Raw genomic sequence first — 16355 nt, forward strand, 5'->3', positions numbered from 1 at the left:
ATAGGATCTAATTGCAGATTATTAATTACACTTTGATCAGGTACTTTTCCACAAATTATTTTGCTGTTGCAGCCATCACAAATCCACAGTTTGCCAACATGTGTCAACTTTACAGTGCAGTCTGCAGTACATTTATCACTACATTGATGAAGATATGTTAAAGTTATGCATTTATCTGCTACTGCAGCTACTGCAGCTCCCTTCTTTTCATATCGTTCTTTATTACATTCAAGTACCTGATGTTGGAACAATTACAATAATCATCCTCATCTGGGAGGCAACAGCTCTTGGGCGATGTTCCCTCACAGTCTTCTAAATGAAGAGAAAGACAAAAAACATATTGAAAACATTTTCGGAAAATTACTCAGGTTGATTTGACAACATGTAACCAAACAAGTACAGTTAAAGTTTCATTAATGAATCACTGTATGTAGTAAAGATGACAAACCTCCTGCTCAACCACTCTCTTCTTGGCAGCACTAGGCCCATCAAGGTCAGCTGGTCTGATTGTCTGTAAATCCAGCTCAGTCACTGTACCAAAACAGATCGGCGATGGGATGGGAGAAGACTTGGCCACCAGCACAGCTCCATCCTCCTTGGAAAAATATATGAAAAAACACCATGAAACCTGTAGACCCCTTTCAGAACTCATGTATGCCAACAATGACTGATGAAATATTAAAAGAAGTCACAGATTAGTATTACTCTACTTCTGAAAAAAAAAAAAAGGTAATATTAAATATGTAAAGACGTACCTCTGGCTCAGTCATCTTCATCTGGGAGGTAACAGCTCTTGGGCGATGTTCCCTCACAGTCTTCTAAAACAACGAAAAGACAAAAAAACATTGAAATCATTTTTGGAGAATTATTCAGCTTAAACTATATGAAACAACACTGCTCGTGATTGATATCATTTATTGTGTAAAATCATCAATTACAGAACATCATATGTCACAAATTCAAATCAAGCAATTTACCTTCCGCTGTGCCACAGGTGGTGTGGAAACAGGAGCAGGAACATTTCCATCTCCCAACACATCCAGAAGTTCTCTGCTAAACCCCACAGGATTTAGCACGACAGAACATTCCTTCAGCACCACGTTCCCCTGACAAGAAAAGACGTTGATTTGACAACATGTTACCAAACAAGTACAGTTAAAGTTTTATCAATAAATCACTGCATGTAGAAAAGATGACAAACCTCCTGCTCAACCACTCTCTTTTTAGCAGCACTGGGCCTATCAAGGTCAGCTGGTCGGGTTCCATTCCGTCACTGTCACTGAGGTGAACCTGAGGAACACAATGATAAGATTGGTTGACAACTTTCTGATTGAAAACATGGGTCTGCTATTCACTTAATATATCAACAAAAAGGTCAATATGTCAAAACTTCTACTAAATAAATTTTACTTACACCATCATGGCACCACAGTTCTCGTTGGCACGTGGGGAAATGGGAATCGGTGTCCAAGTAGCGGATTCCTTGGAGAATAAATAAAATTATACATTTAGTTTAGACTCAAGTTGCAACTTTTTGTGACGTGTTCACAATGAATTCTACAAACATTTTTTACTCTGCTTAATTACACATCAGCCTTGACACAATTAAAGTACACATACGTATTTGCCAGTACATACCCATCCGTGCTGCAACACGATGGTACTCCTGGCTCAGAAGTTTCTGGTGGTCCATGGTCATGGTCAGGCGCCGCGGGAAATCGAGGACACACACCTGACAAATGTACATTATCATTTTACAGATCATGCAGCCGATGCATTAACACGAGACAGACTTTTATTTTGAAGAAGTTGGGTTGTTGTGAAACGTCAAGGTCTTCTGTCTTCAACACTGATCAACCAGTAATTTTTCACTTTCATGTATTTCCCACTTTCATCTTTTTAGTTTTTTAGTTTTTTAATATGAAACACTTTATTTTGAAGAAGTTGGCTTGTTGTGAAAAGTCAAGGTCTTCTGTCGTCAACACTGATCAACCAGTAATTTTTCACTTTCATGTATTTTCAACTTTCAACTTTCTAGTTTTATAATATGAAACACTTTATTTTGAAGAAGTTGGGTTGTTGTGAAAAGTCAAGGTCTTCTATCATTAATACTGATCAACCAGTAATTTTTTACTTTCATGTATTTTCAACTTTCAACTTTTCAGTCTTATAATATGAAACACTTTATTGTGAAGGAGTTGCATTGTTGTGAAAAGTCAAGGTCTTCTATCATTGACACTCATCAAACCGTAATTTTTCACTTTCATGTATTTTCCACTTTCATCTTTTTAGTTTTTTAATATGAAACACTTTATTTTGAAGGTGTTGCATTGTTGTGAAAAGTCAAGGTCTTCTATCATTAATACTGATCAACCAGTAATTTTTTACTTTCATGTATTTTCAACTTTCAACTTTTCAGTCTTATAAGATGAAACACTTTATTTTGAAGAAGTTGTGTAGTTGTGAAAAGTCAAGGTCTTCTATCATTAACACTGATCAACTAGCAATTTTCAACTTTCATGTATTTTCCCCTTTCATCGTTTTAGTTTTTTAATATGAAACACTTCATGTTGAAGAAGTTGGCTTGTTGTGAAAAGTCAAGGTCTTCTGTCACTAACACTGATCAGCCAGTAATTTTACGCTGAGATGTATTGTCCACTTTCATCTTTTTAGTTGTTTAATATGAAACACTTTATTTTGAAGGAGTTGCATTGTTGTTAAAAGTCAAGGTCTTCTATCATTGACACTCATCAAACAGTGATTTTTCACTTTCATGTATTTTCCACTTTCATCTTTTTAGTTTTTTAATATGAAACTTTATTTTGAAGAAGTTGGGTTGTTGTGAAAAGTCAAGGTCTTCTATCATTAACACTGATCAACTAGCAATTTTCAACTTTCATGTATTTTCCCCTTTCATCGTTTTAGTTTTTTAATATGAAACACTTCATGTTGAAGAAGTTGGCTTGTTGTGAAAAGTCAAGGTCTTCTGTCACTAACACTGATCAGCCAGTAATTTTACGCTGAGATGTATTGTCCACTTTCATCTTTTTAGTTGTTTAATATGAAACACTTTATTTTGAAGGAGTTGCATTGTTGTTAAAAGTCAAGGTCTTCTATCATTGACACTCATCAACCAGTGATTTTTCACTTTCATGTATTTTCCACTTTCATCTTTTTAGTTTTTTAATATGAAACACTTTATTTTGAAGGTGTTGCATTGTTGTGAAAAGTCAAGGTCTTCTATCATTAATACTGATCAACCAGTAATTTTTTACTTTCATGTATTTTCAACTTTCAACTTTTCAGTCTTATAAGATGAAACACTTTATTTTGAAGAAGTTGTGTAGTTGTGAAAAGTCAAGGTCTTCTATCATTAACACTGATCAACTAGCAATTTTCAACTTTCATGTATTTTCCCCTTTCATCGTTTTAGTTTTTTAATATGAAACACTTCATGTTGAAGAAGTTGGCTTGTTGTGAAAAGTCAAGGTCTTCTGTCACTAACACTGATCAGCCAGTAATTTTACGCTGAGATGTATTGTCCACTTTCATCTTTTTAGTTGTTTAATATGAAACACTTTATTTTGAAGGAGTTGCATTGTTGTTAAAAGTCAAGGTCTTCTATCATTGACACTCATCAAACAGTGATTTTTCACTTTCATGTATTTTCCACTTTCATCTTTTTAGTTTTTTAATATGAAACTTTATTTTGAAGAAGTTGGGTTGTTGTGAAAAGTCAAGGTCTTCTATCATTCACACTGATCAGCCAGTAATTTTACGCTGACATGTTTTGTCCACTTTCATCTTTTTAGTTTTTTAATATGAAACACTTTATTTTGAAGGAGTTGCATTGTTGTGAAAAGTCAAGGTCTTCTATCATTGACACTCATCAACCAGTAATTTTATGCTGACATGTATTGTCCACTTTCATCTTTTTAGTTTTTTAATATGAAACACTTTATTTTGAAGGCGTTGCATTGTTGTGAAAAGTCAAGGTCTTCTATCATTAATACTGATCAACCAGTAATTTTTTACTTTCATGTATTTTCAACTTTCAACTTTTCAGTCTTATAAGATGAAACACTTTATTTTGAAGAAGTTGGGTTGTTGTGAAAAGTCAAGGTCTTCTATCATTAACACTGATCAACTAGCAATTTTCAACTTTCATGTATTTTCCACTTTCATCTTTTTAGTTTTTTAGTATGAAACTTTATTTTGAAGGCGTTGCATTGTTGTGAAAAGTCAAGGTCTTCTATCATTAATACTGATCAACCAGTAATTTTTTACTTTCATGTATTTTCAACTTTCAACTTTTCAGTCTTATAAGATGAAACACTTTATTTTGAAGAAGTTGGGTGTGATGCGGATCCTTGTCTGTTGTTGAAATGATGGCACAGCCAAAGGTGATGATGATGTTGAGTTGGTTTATTTCACCAAACGTAATCCCAAAGTGCAGAAAAAAACAAGGAGCTCAAAAACTATTTACAATATTTACAGAAAAGAATAGGAAGGAAAAAGAAAATTCTTACAAAGATCACTGGCTTTCTGTCACCTCCACTGTAACAATGCAAAACCAACGCTTGCAGGCTCCCACTCTCTCTCAGTCAGAAGGAAGTCTGACTCTCCCACTCTCTCTCCAGGTGGAGATGGGCCTTTTAACACCACAGGCCCCTCCCCTCAGGTAATTAACAAGGGAATCACAGTTTTCTCCCACAAAACATAATAAATCCCCATAATAAACTCATGGTAATTTGTTCAGAAATACACAGAAACAAACAGTCGAACCACTGCATCTCAAAATAGGTCCGAAACAAAAATAAATTATTTTCATGCCGAACTTTGCACCTTTCAGTGACGTCATCATGACGTCACTTCCGGGTTTCCCCATCTGACGGCTATAAACAGGAAGTGAACTCGGCGCTCGGTTTGGCTGTGGGAGGACGTGAATGGGACATGAATACTGGTGAAAAAGTTTGCAGGGTGATAGATTATGGCAGGAGGATGATTTGGCAGCAGTCGAGTGTGCACCCACGACTACTGCGGTGAATAACAATGTCCAACTATGCGGGAAACGGAGCAGACAAACGGAGAAAAGACACAGGTGAGTGTAATGTGCGTTTTAATGAGCTCCAGCGCTGCGCCGCGGCCACCGTCAGAGTGACTCCGTCACATCATCCCCTTCCTCCCGGAGGTTGACAAAGTTTTGGCAACCTGGACAGATAATCTGCAACCAGGTTACTCCTTCCCGATCGGTGCCGTATCACAAACTTGAATGGCTGCAGTGAAAGGTACCAACGTGTCAGTCGACTGTTGTGGTCCTTCATCGAGTTGATCCAGGTGAGGGCCCGGTGATCCGTCTCCAGATCAAACTCCCTGCCAAGTAGGTAGTACCTCAGGCTCTCCAGGGCCCACTTTATTGCAAGTCCTTCCTTCTCCACAACCGAGTATCTGGACTCTCGGGGAAGTAACTTGCGGCTCAGGTACAGGACAGGCTGCTCAGCTCCTTGCTCCCCCTGGGCAAGGACAGCCCCAAGGCCCACTTCCGAGGCATCCACTTGCACCAGGAACCGGCGGTTGAAGTCTGGGCTGCGCAACACTGGAGAGGAACAGAGGGGCGTTTTCAGAGTGCTGAAAGCCGTTTCACACTCCTCGGTCCAGGTCACAGGATTCTTCTGATCCTTCGTGGTGAGTGCAGTGAGCGGTGCTGCAATTGTGGCGAATTGTGGGACAAACCGTCGATACCATCCAGCCAGGCCCAGGAAGGATCGCACCTCCTTCTTGGTTCGAGGACGAGGACACTTCTGGATAGCTTCCACCTTATCCACTTGAGGTCGTACCTCTCCTTTTCCCAGCTGATAGCCAAGGTACCGAGTCTCATGGCGGGCCCACGCACATTTGGCCACATTCAGGGTCAGCCCAGCCGCTTGTACCTTCTTCAGGACATGTCTTAGGTGTTGAATGTGCTCCTCCCATGTGCCACTGAAAATCACCACATCGTCGATGTAAGCTGCACTGAAAGCTTCGCAGCCCTGAAGCACTTTGTCCATCAGGCGCTGGAAGGTTGCTGGAGCTCCATGCAGTCCAAATGGCATCACCGTAAACTGGAACAGTCCTGCAGGTGTGCGAAAGGCTGTGTAGGGCCGACTGGAAGCCTCCAGTGGTACTTGCCAATAACCTTTGCACAGATCCAGAGTGGTGATGAATGAAGCTGAGCCAATCCGGTCCAGGAGGTCATCCACCCTGGGCATTGGGTATGCATCAAACTCCGAGATGGCATTGAGCTTGCGGAAGTCAATACAGATGCGCAGGGACCCATCCTTCTTGTAGACGATGACCACTGGGCTACACCACTCTGAAGTTGATGGCTCAATGACTCCAAGTGCCAGCATCGATTCCACCTCCTTCCTGAGCTGCGCCACAAGCTGTTGAGGGACACGGTACGGACATTGGCGAATGGGAGTGCGGTCCTTCAGCCTGATCACATGCTCGGTGAGGGTGGTTCTGCCAGGTTCTGTTTTGAAGAGTGCAGGCATCTCCTGGAACACCTTCAAAAGGTCAGCAGTCTGGTCGGCTGGAAGATGGGTCACAAGAGGTTCTGAGGCTTCGGTCACTACAGGAACACCGGGGTCCTCCTCTTCCTCTTCCACCTTCCTCACCAGCAATGCCGCATCCAGCATATCCCGCGGAACCTCCTTCCACTCCCTCAAGAGGTTCACGTGATAAATCTGCTTGGACTTCTTTTTGTGTGGTTGCTGCACCTCATAAGTGACCGGCCCCATCCGTCTGGTGATGGTATAAGGGCCCTGCCACTTGGCCAACAACTTGCTGCTAGAGGACGGAAGCAGAAGCAGGACTTTTTGGCCAGGCTGGAACTCTCTTTGTCTGGCCTGCTGAACATACCAGGTCTTCTGCTTCTTCTGGGCTTCTTTCAGGTTCTCCTTAGCTTCATCCCGGTACCTGGATAAGCGCTCCCTCATCTGCAGCACGTACTGGACAATACCCCGCTCGCTGGACCTGGGTTCTTCTGCAGTCCATGCTTTGTTCAACAAGTCCAATGGTCCTTGCCCATCCCAACCGTACAGGAGCTCGAAGGGTGAAAATCCAGTCGAAGCCTGTGGCACTTCTCGATACGCGAAGAGGAGAAAGGGCAGCCATCTGTCCCAGTCTCTTCCAGTGTCACTCACGAACTTCTGCAGCATCCTTTTCAGTGTCTGGTTGAACCGTTCTACCAGACCATCGGTTTGTGGATGATACGGTGTCGTTCGCAAGGCCGTGATCCCCAGCTGCTTGTGGAACATCTGCAACAGCCGAGAAGTGAAATTAGTTCCCTGATCCGTGAGGATTTCGTCTGGGATCCCGACTCTGGAGAAGAACTGAACCAAGGCACGGAGAACAGCAGGAGCAGTGATGGTGTGCAATGGGAAGGCCTCAGGGTACCGAGTGGCGTAGTCACAGACTACGAGGATGTACTGATGGCCTCGCCCGCTCTTGACCAACGGCCCAACAATGTCCATTGCTATCCTGCGGAATGGAGTGGTAATGACTGGGAGTGGATGAAGGAAAGCCCTGTCCGATTTGCGTGTTGGTGCAGTCTTTTGACATGTACACTCAAAAAATAAATTTGGACATTTTCATCAGTTTTATGTATTTCAATTACATGACAAATTTCCATGCAATTGAGTTAAGTAATTGTAACATAAACCACTAAATAGCCCCAATGTAATTATATTGAATAAAGCAGAGATGAAAACATTATGAGGATTTATGCAATTGAGGCTCATTGTATTTATCTAATTTACTCAAAATTGATTTATGAGTTTTCTTTAAATAAATTCTATTTACCTAAAACATGTTGATGCACCCATTACAGTTTCTTAAATTCAGTTCATTCAAATCACATTAAATTACATTAAACAAGTCACACATTTCCAATTTATACTCCTTTTATTGAAATGTAGGTATTAAAACCAACATTCAACTGCAAAGTGAGCCATCACAATAACAGAAGCAGTAAATTCAGACTTCTGTTTTCACTCAATATGTAGCCAGAAAAGTCTAAAGTGCTTATCTACATGAGAGAAAAACTGAGTTCCATTGTGCCGCTAGTTTTCAGGTTTTCCTTTTCATTCTTGAAAATAACAATATTACAAAAAAAAGAAAAAAAGAAAACAAGCTTCTACAAAACACCTGTTACATGACTCCTATGCTGTTATGAACATAACCCTGGGTAGAAGCAACCCAAAAAAAGTTATTTCCTAAATGTAATAAACCCTTAATATTAGCCACCTACTACACTCATTGACATCTTCATCTAAGCAACATTCACTCATGGAACTGTTTTTAAGAGTTTAAATTGGCTGCAGTCACATCTTTTCTTCAGCCCTAATTTGCAGTCAGCAATGTCCACACTTTGTAAAGTCATGCATTTTGTTCAAACATGTAAGTCAGTTATTTCAATACTTCGTGGACTCTTTGACGACTGTGCATTTTTGTGACCAAATAGCTGTCACTTTAAACAAATCATGCAGTTTAGCGTCTAACAATGAGAGCCAAAGAGCAGCAAAGCACCGAGTGAGCTTCTTCGTGTAACACTAATACAACTTTTATGTGTTATTTACAGTCCTGACAACAGGCTGGAGCAGCAGTCCGACATTTGCCGCTGTGTTAAGAGCCCCGCCCCCCTGTCAAACAGGAAATAATGAGTGGAAAATTTGTTTTGTCAGTCAGGACAGGAAAACGAGTTGAATTCTCTTTTTTTCGTTTTTGCCCAAAAACGAAAAAGCCAGAAAATGGCCCGTTTATTGGAATCTGATGATGTCAATTTAACAGAAAATCAAACTGACAAAAGATAACTTGTCCCTTCAGGATGGTGACATTGTTTTCTCCACCAGCACACCTCAAAGAGCAGTGTTCGATGCGGCTGTTATTATACAATATAGCCACTGTAATTAGAAGCTTGGCCGCTGTTGTATGTATTGCATGATATTTTACTCCAACAGTGGTAAAAAAAAATAAAAGAAATCACATTTATTACAGCCTCGGAGGGAGGAAGTGAATAAAACCTGTTGAAAGAGTGTCCGCCCGTATGCGACGCTCCTCAGAAAACAGCGAACGCACCCGTATACAAACAGGGATAATCTGATTGGTCAGAGCGAGCCGGCTTTCTATTGGCTGACAGCGTTGATACAAGAAAAATCCGAGAGCAGAGCAGAGATCCGAGAGCACAAGTTCCGTGAGAGCAAGAGGAGGAGTTTGAGTGTGAGCGCAGGAAATCTGCGCGAGCAGCATCGTAACCGAGCGCGAGGACACAGTTTGAGCACGACAGAGCAAATTTGAGCGCGAGAGCAGAGTTCTGAGAGACAATATCACGAAATCCGAGAATGAAATCGATAAATGCTGCTCTCAAATCAATTTAAAAGGCTCTTGAATTTTGATAGGGATTTCATTCCATAGGGGACCCAAAAGTCCCCGGACTGTGGTTATTAAAAAAAAAAGAATGATTTCAGACTTTTGGATGTTATATGTCGCTATAGCATAGCCTTAAGCATAACTGAAACATTTCACCTCCCAAAGACACACAGGCAGCTCACATGCAGTGTTTATGTTATTACAGTCCCGCCCCCTTCTTCGAAAAATCCCAAAATGGTCCGGCACCTCTGAACCACGGAGCAGAACCAGGCTCACGTGGACATGTGCCAGGAGCTGAAAGGCAGCTGGAGGACGATGGAGGCTGTTTGGGAAGATCCTCCCTGCTGTGGCTCCGGGAGGCGGTCAGGCTGAAGCGGCGGCGCTGTGGAAGAGGGGGACTGTTTTACGCACAGGGCTCTGCGCGTAAAACAGTTCCTGATGAAAAACGGCATGGCCCTGCTGCCCCATCCGCCGTATCCCCTCCATTTAGCCCCGTGCAACTTCTGTCTCTTCCCAGGAATGAACAAGGAACTGAAGGGGCGGAGATTTGATGACGTGGAAGAGGTGCAAAAAAAAAAAAATCAAAGAACGCTCTTAAAGGGACCATTACGCAGGAGCATGCTGACTGTATGGAGCAGTGGAAATCCCGGCTGCAGCGCTGTATTCATGCCGAAGGAGAGGACTTTGAAGGTGACAGTTTTAATCAAATGTGAAAATAAAAAAATAAAAAGTTATAACCACAGTCCGGCTTCTTTTGGGTCCCCACTCGTAGGTGATAGATAGATGACAAATACATGAATGACAGATGGTAGATAGATGACAGATGAATGATCGACGACAGATCAGAGGCAATTCTCATTAACACTACAAAATATTTTCCCCTCAAACACATTTCTGCACATTGACATATTTACTGACCTTGTATTCCTTGATGAGATCCTTGCTGTTCTCATTGAGGTAGACACACAGACATTTCAAAATGCAGTCTCGCTTGATGCCAATGTCGTCACTCTGCAAAAAAAAATTAAATAAAAAAGATAGCTTTCAGTGCTGATTATGATTAACTCATTTAAATTTTAACAAACCTCCAGAGCATGTACCTTAGCTGTCAATGCCAATATCTGGCGGATCTTGTGTCCTGCAACTCCACCCTTTCGACGAAAAACCTTCATCAGGTTCTCTGTATAGTTGTCCAGCTGGGAGATGAACCGTGATTCAAGGGGCATCACGTTAATCCGCATAAACTCTGCATTTATCTAAAAATAAAAATTGATAATCAGACATAGGATGCAGGGGTGTCAAACTCTAGTCCTTGAGGGCCGCAAACCTGCATGTTTTCCATGTCTCCCTGCTTCAACACAGCTGATTGCAATAAGGCTCGTTATCAGGCTTTCTGCTGAACTTAGTGATGAGATTCAGGTGTGATAAAGCAGGGAGACATGGAAAACATGCAGGTTTGCGGCCCTCGAGGACTGGAGTTTGACACCCCATGTGCTAATAGTTAATGGTAAGATGCAGTTGCTCTACTCACTAACTTACTTCATCAACTTCAAAAAGGGCTGGCCATCTGTTTCGGATTTCAGCAACCATTGGCATGTTTTCAACCACTTCTTGTCGTCTGTATGAAAAGGTAAGTTGCATTTTCTCCTTGATCACAGCCCCATTGTTCCTCTTCTTTACTTCGGTCAAAAGAGCAACCCGTTCCTTCTCAAGGCTGTCTCTGGTTTCTCCTTTGGGATAGCAAGGAAGGAAATTTACTTCTGCCTTCCTTGGCTTCTTTATGTTAGCAGCAGGCTTTCCTTGACCTTGACGTTTATTTTTCAGGGAGTTTACTGCAACTTCTGGGTGTCCATGTCGCCCAAGAATGGTGCGCAAGTTAGCCATCTTCACCTTCAGGTACTGCTTCCATCCCTCATGGCCTGTTTGGGATCCTTTCTCACGCAAACAGGGGTGGGCCATTGTAAGGGCCTTTGCAGCTTCTTCCAGTTGACCATCCTTGGGGTATGCAGTGTACTTGACAAGTTCTTCAGACATGCCTTCGAGGATATCAGACCTCAGCTTTGGGGAAGGTGAGAGAAGAGTTCCATTTTTTTTTAATTCTTCATTTGCCTTCTCCAGTTGTAGCTCTGCAGCACATGCAAAGCGAGGAACAACGAAGACTTCAGGCCAAGAACAGGACCTTCTTTCAGGAGAGGATATCTCAGAAGATGACATATCAGCAGATGACATCAGTATTGTACTGTTACTTCCTGATGAATCAAACGAAACAGCATCTTCATCTTGCGAGGAAGCTGAATGAATGATCATACCAGCTGCGGTCACTGGAACCGTAGGGCTGATGGCAGTCATGGGCAGAGTCATGTGAACACCAGAGGTTGTGGACTCAGTGGGAAGGTAAATTACCTTGAGTGTACTTCGGTCTTGAACCTCACTGGTTGATAACAGGTTGAAGTATTCATTCCCAAAGTCTTTGTCTTGGAACTGAAGCCTAAATGGCTCATCAAGTCCAAAAGCAGTCTTTATTTTGAGACAAAGTTCCTCCACAGACTCTGGAATTCCAGTGTCAAGGATCAGCTTTCTGGAGTCATGGTCCCCGCCAAGAAGGATTCTCAGGCAAATTCGACCAGCCATGTCCCACCAATCACTCTGAAGATGTGAGAGAAGACAGAATGGGAAAAACAGATTTACAGCTTTACACATTTAAATTTTGTTTCATAAAAAAGTTCAACAATACCATACTTTGTATGGGATCATTTCATGTCAACTTAGAGAATTTAGAGCTCAGATATTTGTTGCAAACTGCAGTTTTTTTCAATTTTAAAGGGATAGTTCGGGATTTTTGACATGAATCTGTATGGCATCCCTGTCAGCGGTGTTGTGCATTTACACAGACTTACCCCCTGACAGCGTCCAGTGAGCAGAGATCCTGTCCGGTATACGTCCAGAGGAAAGTTGTCCGGCAAGGTTGCTGGGTTCACCAGAATAAAGCCTTTTTCTTCTCAAACCAATATGTGTTCGAAAGAGTGATATATTTGCATCACAAAACCGTTGTCCACAAAAAAGTCAGACCTCGTAAACGCTTGGCACTATTTTCTCTCCCTTCATATCACTCCACGCTGTCTCCAGCTGGAGCTAACTTTACTAGCGGTAAACCGGCGCGGCTGCCCGCAGCTGGAGACAGCGTGGAGTGATATGAAGGGAGAGAAAGTAGTGCCAAGAGTTTACGAGGTCTGACTTTTTCGTCGACAACGGTTTTGTGATGTAAATATATCACTCTTTCGAGCACATATTGGTTTGAGAAGAAAAACGCTTTATTTTTGTGCCCCCAGCAAACTTGCCGGACTACTCTGGACGTAAACCGGACAGGATCTCCGCTCACTGGACGCTGTCAGGGGTCAGTCTGTGTGAATGCACAACACTGCTGACTGGGATGCCATACAGATTCATGTCAAAAATCCCAAACTATCCCTTCAAATACATTTTTCAACCCAGTCAAATGAGAAAAATCAGGTGATTATACACAAAGGAAATTAAAGAAAATAATTACGATAAAAGTACTGAAAAGATTTACAGGATTTTGCATGAATCCATTTAAAAAAAAAAAAATTCACTGGGATTTCCAACTCCAGTAGGCATGGAATTACCCTGATGTTATTTCTCCCATAAATACCCTTTAACCCAGGGGTGTCCAAAGTCGGTCCTGGAGGGCCGCAGCCCTGCATGTTTTCCATGTCTCCCTGCTTCAGCACAGCTGACTGCAATGAGGCTCGTTATCTGGCTTTCTGCTGGACTTGGCCATGAATCCTCATGAGATTCAGGTGTGCTGAAGCAGGGAGACACGGAAAACATGCAGGGCTGCGGCCCTCCAGGACCGACTTTGGGCACCCCTGCTTTAACCTCTTCCCTGTATTAAAAATGATAGAGTAGAAAGTTAAATGATCAAACCTGTGATGATTATGTGTCTTTTCAAGGTCACCATTCTCATGCCCCCAACCGTGTAGTCAGCAAGTGGATACGGATCACTCAACTGCTCGAGTGAAATCAGGACAACCTCTTTACTAGGTGATGTGGTCAGTTCAAATGCTCTAAAATGCTGCCTGTACCAGCCACACATCAGCCTGACAATAAAGTTCAGCTTGTCCTGAACGATGCACATTTGCTTAATTTCTGCAAATTCAGGGAGTCCTCCAGCAGATCCGTATGCAACAAGCATTCCGTTTCTGTAGTTAATACCTTGGAATGTCACATTTTTTGCAAGATGGACTTCAGTTACACCCTGGAAACCCTGCCTGAGGGTTGATGCCACCTCTTGATTGAGAATATCCACAGGAACAGTGGACACATGTACAACTTCCAAAGTGGATTTCTTGAGACTGGGAGAACTGATATGGTAAGCAATCATCTGCTGATGTTTGGATGCTAGGGTAAGTGCAATGTTTTTGAAACAATTTGTGTGCCGCGCAACTTGTTTAAAAAAACTGTGTTTGGCCTCAAATCTCATGGTCCATAGTGCTGGTAATGGACCAAAGAACTCTATCATTTGGGGGTAGTGTTCCAGGAAGTGATGTTTCGGCAAAAGCTTCACATCAGGGAAAAGTTCTAAAAATCTAGCTCGATGTTCAGAAATTTTGCAGTTTAGATATGCGACAGTCTCACTTGTTTGCACAGGAGCTACAACTAGTTCAACAATGTCTTTCAAGTCTAAGAGCACCTGCCACGCTGGCTCTCCTTCTGGTATCAGTCCTCCAATCATAAAGGGAAGCAGTCTCAGCAATGACCAATTTTCGTGTGCATTTCCCCCTATGGTTTTTTTAGAGGCATAAGTTGGTGGGATAGAATGTGGTCGGTTGGTTTTATCACCCCACTTGAAAGGAAAATTTTGTATCACTGTGTTTAGACTATCAAGACTGAAGTAACTCTTTGAGATCAATGACTTTAAGCACAGAGCGAGCTCAATGGGTATGATGCCCTCAAATAAGTCATGCACAAGGTCCGGAGGATAACCTCTGGTTACATGAAAATGAGCAAGGTGATTGGTAAGAACGCAGGCTCTTTTTACTCCGAAGCAGGTTGTTCCACTCTCCTGTGCAAATTTCACATGTGCATCATGTGTCTCTTCATTTCTAAGTTGAAAAGCACCTGACAGAGCGTCTTTTGAATTTATTTCTGATCTCTCACCTGTACAAAATCTGCAGAAGTAATGTCCTGAGAAGCTTTCAATGAATCCTGCAATCCCGTGAGCTCCGAGATTGTCTGCAATGACACATTGAACTGTACCTTTAACAAACCTTCCAAGCTTTGAGATAAATACACCTTGGTGTTCTAAAGTAGAAAGATCTTGCAAAAGAGGCTCTAAAACTTTCGCATAACCATATGTTTTTAAATAATTAGTCTTACACAGAGTTGCCAGATAGATAGAGGTCAGTGTGGAACAAGAACCTGGCGGCAAATTACTTAGAATCCAATAAACACCACACAACTTATGTCTCTTCCGTGATGTCCCAAGGGGGTTGCAAATTTCAAAGTCGTCAATGTACAAATATATAGTTATTTTCCAGTCCTCACCACTAAAGAAAGTGTTGTTTTTGAAGAATAGACCGTCTCTTGAGGACCTGTAGATGATCTTTTTAGACTCTATGACAGTGCTTTCATTAGTTCTGTGAAAGTCAGCGATCTCTTTTAATACCTCACTATTATTGACAACCTGTTGCAGAGACTGCAACAATGGAATATACTGAAAAGTATGATTTCTCCTCGAATCAAGTATAATTTCAACAGGCTCTATAACACAAAACTGTTTTTTGTAATACTGTTTGCGTTTAAATCCAGTGGCAAGTGGACCCTCTTTGCCGATAGCCTTCCCAAGTGGATGAGACTTGCTAAGTGCAACCGCAAGTTCTTTAACAACTGATGTGTCAATTTGGAGGTTGTGATTTTTCAAGATATCAGACAGAATATTCAAAGTGACTGGCACAGATGCTGAGCTTATCACAAAGTAGATCTCATCCAGTAATTCATCAATAGCTGTAGTGGAAACATGAAGAATATTTTCCAACTTTAGTAGAACAGCTGCAACTTTATGTTCTATGACTTTTGAAATGTCATCCACCACAAGACTGTCACCATCAACATTCAACAGTGTGTCATCTTCATCTACATCTGATGATGGGTATTCATCAACAGACTCATCTGACAACAGAGGCTGTGCAGTGGTAGTAACCACACCAGCTTTAAAATCTGTTAGACTGTAAGGCTTATGCTTTCTGTTCTTATGGGAATTGAACGTACTGTAAATATTGGTTTGAAATGTACATTTTTCAAAAAAACATTTAACTGTTTCATGCCTCCTTAGATGTTCATTAATATGAATAAAGTAATCCCTTTTGGATGAGATATTATTGCACGAACAATTTTGACAAGAAAATGTGATTAATTTGGATGCTTTCTGAGTTGTTTGTGAGGAATGGCTCCGATAAACATGATTCAGAAGTTTTTTCCACAAAGTGAAAGTACATGGGCAGTCTCTATACACACACACGGGTATCTGAAGTTGCGACCATGATGGCAATGTCTGAGTCGAAAATGTTTCAATAATTCATACCTACTTGATAACAATATGTCACACACCTTACACTGCCACATACACCTGCAGGCAGAAGAGAGAGAAAAATGCCACTTAAAGGAATACTCCACCCAAAAAACGATTTGGCCTCATTTTCTGCTCACCCTCATGCTGAGAAACACTCTGGAGCACCTTTTTGATGTTTCAAATGCAGCTGGAGATCTTGGGGGATTTTCGTTTTCCACAAACAGGGACCGACAGAGCCCAAAAGAAGAAACGGACCATAAAGTCCACAAAACGTGCCCATTTTCCTTCATACTGCTCGTCCACTGTAATCCAAGTGTCCTGAGCAGGTAACGTCCATAATTAATTCTTAACGAGGTCA

Source organism: Salarias fasciatus, chromosome 14 (genome assembly GCF_902148845.1).
Source record: "Salarias fasciatus chromosome 14, fSalaFa1.1, whole genome shotgun sequence".
In the NCBI taxonomy this organism is placed as follows: Eukaryota; Metazoa; Chordata; class Actinopteri; order Blenniiformes; family Blenniidae; genus Salarias; species Salarias fasciatus.